Below are 10,523 nucleotides of genomic sequence, written 5' to 3'. Positions count from 1 at the left end.
AGCTTGCTTTCTGTTTGCACCTCCCTCAGAACCTCTGCAACATAAGGGTAGTAGAAAGAGTGTTCTCCAAAGCCACCTTGAAGCAGATCTGAAATTAATTAAGATTAAAGATAATGAGCAGTTGACCAGCTTCCACTATTAATTTTCATCAGTAACTTTGCTTTAGTTATAGCTCTCTATTTGAGGAAATAAAATTAGTCTAGGTGTAGTCTACCTAGACTGTAGTTGTAGAGTGTATAACTTTGCACTTGATTTTGCTGTGTTCCAGAAACTAAGACAGTAAGAGAAAGAAATGGGTATGCTGTGAAATATAAAGCTAACAGCTGTTTAGGCCTATTGGCATTGGTTTTATTTGTTGTTACCTAAGTAGGCACTAAAAAGAGAAACCTACTGATGGCCTCTGCAGCCCTTCCATGGGCCATGCCAACAATGTAACAGAAAGTCAATAATTTGGGTTTTATATCCGCTTCGTTAAAACATCTCACCCAAGTAAAAACTGCAAATTACATTTTTGCATCTTTGTCTTAATCAAATTTAAAAGCCCTAGGTAAAGGTGTTTGTTTATCACACCACCTGAAGTACAGGCACTCAGCAGCTGAGAGCTGGAACCAGAGGGGAAATTCCCACTCAACCAGAAGAACAAAGCATGTGTATGAACTGCTACTTCACGCTTCTGCCTTACATCTGAAGAAGGATCATGCAATTACCTTTACTGAGGTATATGTTAATTTCTCTGTTCTTGTTTAGTGTGATTCTGGGATCTGTTGTAAAGCAATCTTCTGGCAGGGCTGAGAATCAGTCATCCCCTGCTGTAAAATTAAGTGCTGTTGGGCTTTCAGCCAAAGCAGTATTCTTTCAAGAATTTGCTAGGCATTGATTTTTAGAGATTGTTATTTATCCTTTGAAAAGTAAAGGATGAAGTTCACCTTTAGCTGTTAATGTAACTGTGTTTGGCGTGTTTTCATAAGCAGCTAGTTCCTGTCAAATGAAGAAACCCATGTTGGGACTTTATCAGTTATGGAGAAATTTCAGGGGCACCATCCTAAAAACCAATGCTTGTGCTAACTTAAAATTCAACACAGTTATCTTTCACAAACTTTGGGTGTATCCCCATTTCTTCCTGTAAGATTCTTCAGGATGACAAATCATTTGCGTAGAGGCCATCACATATTCAGGATCTTGTTGTGCAGTGAATGTTGAGAATTTTTAAAGACTTTTTAAATAATAAAAAGGCAAGATGACAGTTTGGGAGTGTGCTAAGATGTCAGTTTTTGTTGCCGTTCATCCTTGCCAGAGGGGTATTTTCTGTTCTTTTCTCAGAAAGGAAACACGATTGCAAAAGAGAAAGGTTAACCAACAAAACTTAATGGTAGGGGCATATGATTACAGGATTCCTTCTTAGCTCCTGTCTCATACCTGTTAGTTAGCTTCAGGACCAGTGTGCCCTGCACACCTTTCCGAGGCTACATTCAGTCTCAAAGGGATGGAGAAGTCCTTCTTTCCCTTTCTGTCTTTTGTAACTTGGCTGAGGCTGATGGTCAGAGTACGCGTAGCAGCTGAGGCTACTTGCCCCACCCAGAGTCTTCTGAGTTTGTGTTCCTCTTGTGCCCTACCACCTTCCTCCTAGGTTTACAGGCTTCCTGCTCATCAGAATATATTTAAGACTGTTAAAACACTTTAAAAACTAAGTGTTCATTTCACAGTATGCCTTACCAAACTCCTGATGTCTAGCTTATTCATAGCTTTATAGAAATTGCCCAGGAAATAAATAATAGAAAATAGTTTAATAATAAAAGAGATTAAATAATAGAGATTTGGTGTTCAGCACCTTGTTCAGATCTCCATTTCTTCCTCCTACTCTCTTCTCCCTTAGTCCCGCAGTTACTGAAGTCATTGGCATGGAGGAATAGGCTTGTCTCACCACTTACAAAAAATAATGGTTGTGTAAGGAGTAGAAAAGTAGCAGGAGTTTCCTTTGTGGGAGTTAGATAAATGGAGAAATACTGTGATGCCAGTCATCTACGGGTAAACTTGCATAGATGCTTTTATATTGGAAAAACAATTCAGCAATGTGAGTATAAAATTGAGTACTGTGTGGGAGGTCTTCAGGGCAGATCAGCTCTGAAATTGCATAAACAAACATTTTAGGGAAAAAAAGCCCTAACAAGTACATCCCTTCCAGCCCAGAAGAGAGGAAGAACAGCAAAGAAATGCTGCTGTCATGGCACTTGCTGTTTTGTGTTTCCTATCTGTTCATCTAAGACTGTAACGTTAGTGTGCACGTTCCCTTTGTGTGGATTTTCCTCATGTTTGGTGCTACTTTAGAGCTATTGCAAATGGGTAAAGGATATAGAGTAATTGGAGAAATAAATTCCTCCCTAGCTGTATTTGTTAAACTCTTCCTTCCCTGGAGGAGTTTTGCACTCAGGGTAGATGTATTTCATTTGTAAAATGAAGTAGTTATTGTACGCTTTTGCTGTTACTTATTTTGCATTCATCAGTAATGTCTATAATGGAATAAGGGTGTTTTCTCAATTTTTCTCCTTTTTTTTTTTTCTTCATTGACCAAAACAATACTAAGTGATACTTCAAAGGGGTTAACTTTGATTAATTGAGGCAATCAGTGGGCTGTTGATATAATCCTCTGATACCAATGGTGTGCATTTGGAATCTTTCCTATGCAATGAGGTTTCTAGTATGAACTATCACAAATAACTTAATTAGCTATCACTACTGTATATTGTAATTGATAACGCTTGCTAAGATGAGTTTGAGTAAAGCAGGTTTTAAGTCAATCATTCTTGATTGAACCAAGGGCAAAATAACAGCTCAGCACAATGTGGTGAGTTTAAGTTACAAACCCCTTTACTGTGGACTTAGATCTCTGCATGTAGTACATCAGTGGAAAGAACTTCCAAGGAGAGGGATAGGAGAATCCCTTTAGAATTTCATCTTTCTCAAGTCCCAGGGAAACAGAATAGCCAGTAAGTGTTGATGCAAAAACCAGCTGTTGCTACAAAGCGGGACAGTTTCTCTACTATTATACAAAATTACACACAAATACTCTATTCACAGTCTACATACGACTACATAGTCAGTGATCTAGAACTCAGATATAGGCATCACGTATAAATAGTTGTGCTGTCAACTAAAAACCAAAATAGCGTAGAAGTGTGCTTAACTACTTTTAAGTATACAGTTCAGTTCTAACACCAAATATTTGTGTCACTGGATTGTGTTTATGTTTATAATATGCAAGCTGTATGTGGAGCCATAGAAACCAAAGTTTAAAAAATGCGGTGTAGGTCAACAAAACAGTCTTTATCCTGCCAGCTGAGTACAATTTCTTGTGTTACATACTCTGCTGTTTTTCTCTATTTTTTCCATTCAAAAGTCTCAAACTATTAGAGCTTTCATTACCTTTTTAGAAGATTGTTGCAAGTGATAGGTCAGAAAATCATGGGTTTCAGAGGTAAGAAGAGTTTAATTACTGTGAACATCAGGAGATTTCCTGGTTTTTAATTTAGCCATCTTAATTCATTCTGGTATTTACACATTACAAACAGCATTTTATGGGTTGAGATAAAAGTTTTTGTATTTAAGAGATTGCCAAGACACAGCTTTCTAATATAGATAGGGGAAGGCTGCATTGAAGAGTAGTTTGAGAGAGTTTAGGATGACATTTGAAGCATATGTTTACATTTTTGATAGCTGTCTACATTTTATGTGCTTATTTTCCCTGATACAGTTACTTGCACTTGGATTCTTGGCACTTCTGGAAGAAAAAAAAAAGATCTTGAGAAGATTAAAAGTATTGCAGACCACAGAGAGGAGGACAGTCAAGGAGGAAAGGTGGGAAACAACAGTGTAAGGGACTCATGGAGGAAACGGATACCAACTTTTACTGGGGTAGGTGAAAAGGGGAAATAAATTGGCAGCATGAAAAGAAGCCTTGGATTGCTGTGTGGGAGCTGTGAGCGCATCTTACATTCCTAACTAACATTGTGGATTGTTTTAATAGTATAAATGACAACAAAATACTTCAGCAGTAGCTGGGATAGCTGCTCACTTTGGTAATGGTGAACACGGAAGATTCTAGTAAGCCTTTAAAAAGTCATCTAGGGAAGGCAATATCATGGGAGAAGATGTCACATTCCTGCCTATGATGTCTTCCTCCCTGTCATTCTTTGATGAGACACAGAAATTCAAGACAGCCCTGAGGTGTTACTGGGCGAATTTGAAAACAGCTTGTGGTGCAAACATCAAAGCCAGGCTTGGAAGAAAATGCTGTCAGCAAAGAATCAGAAATTTCCTGGTAGAAAGATAAACCTCTGGGATGTTACTTGGGATATTGACTTTCTCATTCCCTTCTCATTCTCACCTCATGATGTAGGGAAGAAAATGACCAGCAAGCACAGTTTAATATCTTCTCTGAACTGTAGTCTAATAAAGCAATCCTTCTTTCTTAGTCTTCAAAATATGTTTGTGCGTGTTTTCCTATCTGGCTGTTTTTACCCAGAATTCATCTCCCCATTTTATGCAGTCAGATTTTTACCTTCTATCCTTTCTCTTTCTACATGGATATATATACAGAAGGTATACTCTTAAGATGAAACTTGGAGAATTGTTTTTTTTTGCCTATCAAAGCTTCTCTATCTGGTTCTGATCATTTCTTCCCTACCTGCCTTGGGGAATTTTTTATTTAAAAAAAAAAAAAAATCTGAAAGAGAACTACAACTTTCATTTGTGTTATGTTTAGATACCACAAATTAAATGGCGCTGAGTTGGAACACTAGCAAAATCCTAATAAGAATTATCATTAAGTTGCAAGTAGTGGTCTTAATATAGTCAACACTATGATTTGAAATACTTATTTCTCCTAGTTATGAACAAATGTTCTGGCTTGGTGCTAGAATATACTGAACTCCTTGTCCTGCTTGATACAAGGCTCCACTTAGCTTTAATGAATATACCTTACTATTTTTGGAGAAGGTAATTCATAAGTTAAAGTGGGCATTTAGATCTTTTGCCTTTAATTTTTTTTTTAATCTAGGGGAAAAAAAACATGCTATGAAGTAAGTTTTTGTTTCAGTTACAGCGGTAGTAAATTGAGCTGTTGTGATTGGGACCAGAATCTGGTGCAATTATTTGTGGGGAACAGGCATCTTTTTACCTTTACATATGCAGATAAAAATATCTAAATAAAGCTGCAGTTTGGACTGAAATGAATCTCAGTGTAATTCCATATTTGCAAAAAGAAAACAGGTTCAGAGAAGTTGGGACAGTGTAAGAATTCATGTCTAGTTGGTACAGAAATTTTAATTTCCTTTTAGAATGTGATTTGAAAATGCATAAATACATATGGCAATTATGAGGAAGAATATGTATGATACTTCATGCCAAATTTTGTTGTCTTTAAAAGGTAACATAACCCTAAAAGGAGAACAGATAAATGCTTGTGACAGATACCTTAAGTGTGTTGAAACTTATGTCGTTAAAGGAATACTTTGCATATGTATTCAAAAATTGAGGAATAGCAACATTAATGAGACATTTTTATGGAACTACCCAGTTGTCAGAGAAGAAAATATGCTGGAGAAGTTATCAGGAACAGTTGTATCTGTTATAAGTTAATTAGTAATTCTTTATCGAGAGGGATGCAGTAAAACAAGCTCAAAATCCATGATCCTTGAGTTGCTACAGTAAATAACAGTAGCAGAAAGGAGAGTGCATTCTGCTGCTAGCAAAATCTGGAAGAAACAGTCTTTTACCACAATCGGCTTCACGTTGTCCGTTCTTAAAGTGTTGCTTTTCATTCTGTTTGTGGCCAGCGATTCGCTGAGTGAACAAGAAGCTTTAGAACGTAAGACATGGTTGCATTTTTGCTTTATAGCTTGTCAGAATAGGGATGTGTCTATCGATTGCCTGGCTTACCTATGGTAGTACTGCTGTGGTATTGCAATCCTAACGGTATTGCTTCTGAGGAAATTCTCTTTATGGTTTAGGTAGAGTTTATTTTTAAATAATGGGAAACCAATGAAAATGTTAAGACCTTTGTGTGACAACTGCTACCTGTGTTTGCTGTTATGAAGTGTTTCATACTTCTTGAGTTCTGTACGGCCAAGAGTATGGTGATATTTTACAGAGACACAGGTATGCAAGACAAAAATATTTTCATTTTCACCTGTTATTCTGTACTTCTGTACATTAAAAAGATTGCAACCATATGAATTACAACTGAAATACTAGGTATTCTGGTGGTTTTGAATCGTTTTGAGTCAATCCGTCAATCTCAAAAGGACACGTTTTAAATGAGTAAGGTGGTTTGGTTCTTTTTTTGGTAGGAAGAAATACTCGGTATATGGGTTAAAAAAAAACTATACATGCTTTTTATAGCACGTATTTTTAGAATTTTTTTTTTGAGAAGAACAGGGAGGAAATCATTAGTACTTTAGAGCATGATAATGAGAATGCATTGAAAAAAGGCTATTTTAAATGAGAAGTTATATGGAATTGTCTCTGATTCTGTTAGAGTATACAGTATTGGTCAGGAATTTTTTTTTTTATGGGAAGATTTCCTACAGATTGATTTTATTTATTTATTTTATTATTATCACTGTTCTTTACCTGGTAGTTACCAGTTACTAGTAATTTGGTATCACTAACCTGATAGAGATGTAAACGAGCTGCAGTTACTGTTTTTCTAATAGATTTTTGGTTTGTCATTTGAGGAATTTTTTTATGCTACTTTAGCCTTTAAATTGCCCCCAAAAGTTACCACTTTAAGGATAACTTTGCATTTATGTAGACTACAGTACTATGAAGGGCTCAGTAGTGAGTTCCTTAATGACATACAGTATTACAGCATTAATATCAAAGGGAACATACTCCCTCTTTCTCCAGCAGAATCACAGCTAGTTATTTTCTACTCCCTTGGTATTTTTTGTAACATTGCTAAACGAATTGTAGTTCTGTTACTGATCATACAGGTAGCTAAAAAACATCAGTGCTGCTTATCTCCTAGATAATACGATACCAAATACTACTAGGGATTTTTTGTTGTTCTGTACTTTATAGCAGTAACATATGATCTATATTTAGGTTGTCTTGGAAAATGCTTCAATACTAATGCCCCCTTGAGAGAAAGGAATGCAACATATAAAAATAGATTTGTAGAAATGCAAGCCTTGATCACTGTATAATTATTTAGATTTATCTGTGATTAACAGTCAGTGTTGGATTAGATTGTCTTGGACAGTGGGGAGGAAGGAGGCTTCCATCTGTTTTTGAAATACAGACTCCTCATAGCATAGTTTCTCTAGCTAATAATGCATTAGTCATGAGTTTGCTAACCCACCTGTTCATGGTGTAAAATCCCTCTTACAATAGCAAAACAGTAATATTAGCGATGCTCTGATTCTACTTTCTTCCTGTCAGTTGGCAGGTAGGCTCAGAAGGGTCTGCTCAGACATCTCTTCCAGTTCTAACTTTCTGGCTTCATTCTAAATGCATATCTTCTCATTGTGAAAAGTTATGCAAAATTATACTCAGCTGCAGTGGCCTTTTCGGGGTCTTTTTCAGTATCATAACAGTGCTTGGCCTTGCAATATACAGTCCCGGTTTTAATTTTCTTTCTCAGCATCTCCAGTGGTGGCTTGCAATTGCTTGTTTGGTTAGACGTTATAGGTACATTATACATTTCAGGTCCATGTCCATAAATCACAGACTTCAGTGGCTTTGCACCAGAACCTCTGGGTCAGCTTGTAGCTCGCTGGTATGAATGATGAGTACATCATTCATTCCGAGTCCTGCATAGGAAAGAAACAGGTAGCAAAGACTGTAGGGTCTGAGTGCCAAACATGGTGACTTTTGAGGTCTGATTAAGGTTGCTGATGAGGAAGGTATTTTTAGACAGCTGTATGCCTGTGAAGTACTGGAACCACTCAACTTCTGGAACATAATTTACAGCCCACAATGTTAACACAGTAAAAGCGATGGAGGAGAACTGACACAAATCCTTTTGTAGACCAAAATAAGGAATAATCCCAATGTAAAACACACAAAAATGTTTTCATTTGGATTATAATTAGAAGGTTTGAGTCTCAAATGAGTTTCATGACTTTTAGGCTTTGCCAACAATCCAGAGAGGATACATAGTGGAATTCAGATGCAACCACACTTAAACAATGCGATAAAAATAATAATGATATAAGCCATACAATTTACTGGCTAACTGAAAGATGGGTACAAATTCAGAGTAAAGTAATTTATGCAGGTAAACCTTCATTTCTCAAATAATTCAAAATTTTAAAGGGGCAAGTCACTGGAAAGTAAGATTTAGTATCATCTACAGAGTACATCATATGAAGCTTAAATTTCTTGATGTCATTAGAAATACAGCCCACTAACAGGTATGTTACTGTACAATTGCATTAAATAAATATTTGTTTTGTTTTAATTTACAGCCAACTACACTGGAGTTGAGGACTTTAAGGCCTGCCTGGGTAATACAGACAACTTCTGTCCTACCAGTGTTTCTTGTCAATGTGAAAATGAAAAACCTTTTCACAAGTAGGGCGTGGGGCTGGTTTGTTGATTTGTTTCAATATACACTATGTAAATGCAGCTTGTCAAATATTATTATTAATGATGAACTGAATTTAGACCCTGCAATGTAATCCATGAAAGTAGATGTTGATCTTTATTCACAATCTGCATAAGCTCCTAACTCTGCTACAAAGCATCAAATCTGGGATCTGAGTGCAGCATTTTCATTTTTAGAATATGTGTAGGCCATGTAATTCATAATGTAGGTAATCACTATAATCCTTAATTTGCACATGCTCACTATTGTCTCAGATATTTTACTTTAGAACTGAATTATGCTTTGTAATGGCAAGTTAATTTTTTCCCAAGTTGATCAAAATTTCTTTAGAGTTAAAATAAAAAAAAATCAGATATCTTAATATCCTATTCTCCATTATGTAGTTGATTTTTTCTTTTTTTTAAAAAAAATCTAATCATCTGAGTAGAAAATCTTGTTCCCATATCTAGCATATTTGGTTTTTACATATAGTTTGACCCTTAGACTTGACAGGAAATTAGCAAGAAAATACCAGGGCAGTATTATGAAGCTCATCTGATTACCTGGTGGATTCAAGGCCATAATTTCTCTGTGACCCAGTCTGTTGTTTATGAACATGCAGCTAGCCTTCAGTTGTAACCAATACACCAGGTTAGATAACTGAGTATACTGTCTAAATGTTAGTGCAACTCCAAAGAAATAGAATGCTACATTCCTGAAACTATAAATGTGTATTCTAAATCATATCCAGGTCAATAAAAATATTGCATATGAATTGCAGTAAGAAAAGAATTTTCAGTAGTGGAGATCAAGGTCAAACTTTCAGAAAAGGTTACCTAAGTCCAAGCTGTTTGCATCAACAAATGATGCAAAATCCCTATCAGAAGAACCTGCCCATCATGGGAATGGCTGGGGACATTCCATTCTAGTGATATCCTTTGTATTAGCGGAGGAAGTAATGCTTTGGGATGGGAAAAAGGAAGCCCTGAATTAATCAAAATAAATTAGCTTTTAAAGAAAGCAACATTCTTATCCCATTAGAAGTTTTACTCTTAAAAGCAGAGGGGACATACTCTGTGAATCTACTATGGGTTTTGTTGTTTTTTCATAGAAGGTGCATCAATGTCATAATGATAGCAATGTGACGTTTCGATTGTATCTGCATAGTCTGTTCTGGAAATTCAGAAGCTTTGCCATGCTTACAGCTGGCCAAAAGATCTTTGAGCTGAACCATGCCATGACTTGGGTAATACACCCTATTCTCAACAAAACTTACAATCTTGGATTTACTGGAATGCTAACTTGGACTTGGTTGACGCACAGCCTGGCAGAGTGCATTTGCATCAAATCTGGAGTAAGACGTGTATTACCAAGATAAGTAACATCTTTAGACAAACAGGAAAAATATTGGCTCTCTTGACCCCTGCAGTCTTCAATAATAAATAATTACATAGCAAAATATTTTACTTTTTTGGTATTACTTATTTTAAAATCAAAATAATTTGCTGAAAATTAATGTTTTCATTTGCAGATGTGACTACTTAAGAGTGGACTGGAAGGAGTATTGGTACATGGGCCCCAAATGTAACCACTATTGGAACACTCTAGATTTGATTTTAGTAACTATTCTTCTTGCAGTAGCACTGGTTATCATAGTTGTTGTAATATTTTACTGTGTCTACTACTGTAAAAGTGAAAAAGCTGGGTAAGTTAGTCTGGATGCAGTTAAAAGGTTTTTTATAATCAAAATGGAAGTAAAGCAAAAGAAGTCTGGTATTCTGATTATTTTTTTAACCTCTGGATATTTAAATCAACAAGCTTGCCATATAGCATCCTCTGCCAAACTACTGTTTACACAATTTAAAACTAAATCAAAGCATCTTACCAGAGCGCTTAACAGCTTTTTACTGCTGCGTGCAGAACTTCACTCTTAAGTTGT

Source organism: Harpia harpyja, chromosome 18, assembly GCF_026419915.1.
Source record: "Harpia harpyja isolate bHarHar1 chromosome 18, bHarHar1 primary haplotype, whole genome shotgun sequence".
NCBI classification, from domain to species: Eukaryota; Metazoa; Chordata; class Aves; order Accipitriformes; family Accipitridae; genus Harpia; species Harpia harpyja.
This window is presented reverse-complemented; position numbering follows the sequence as displayed.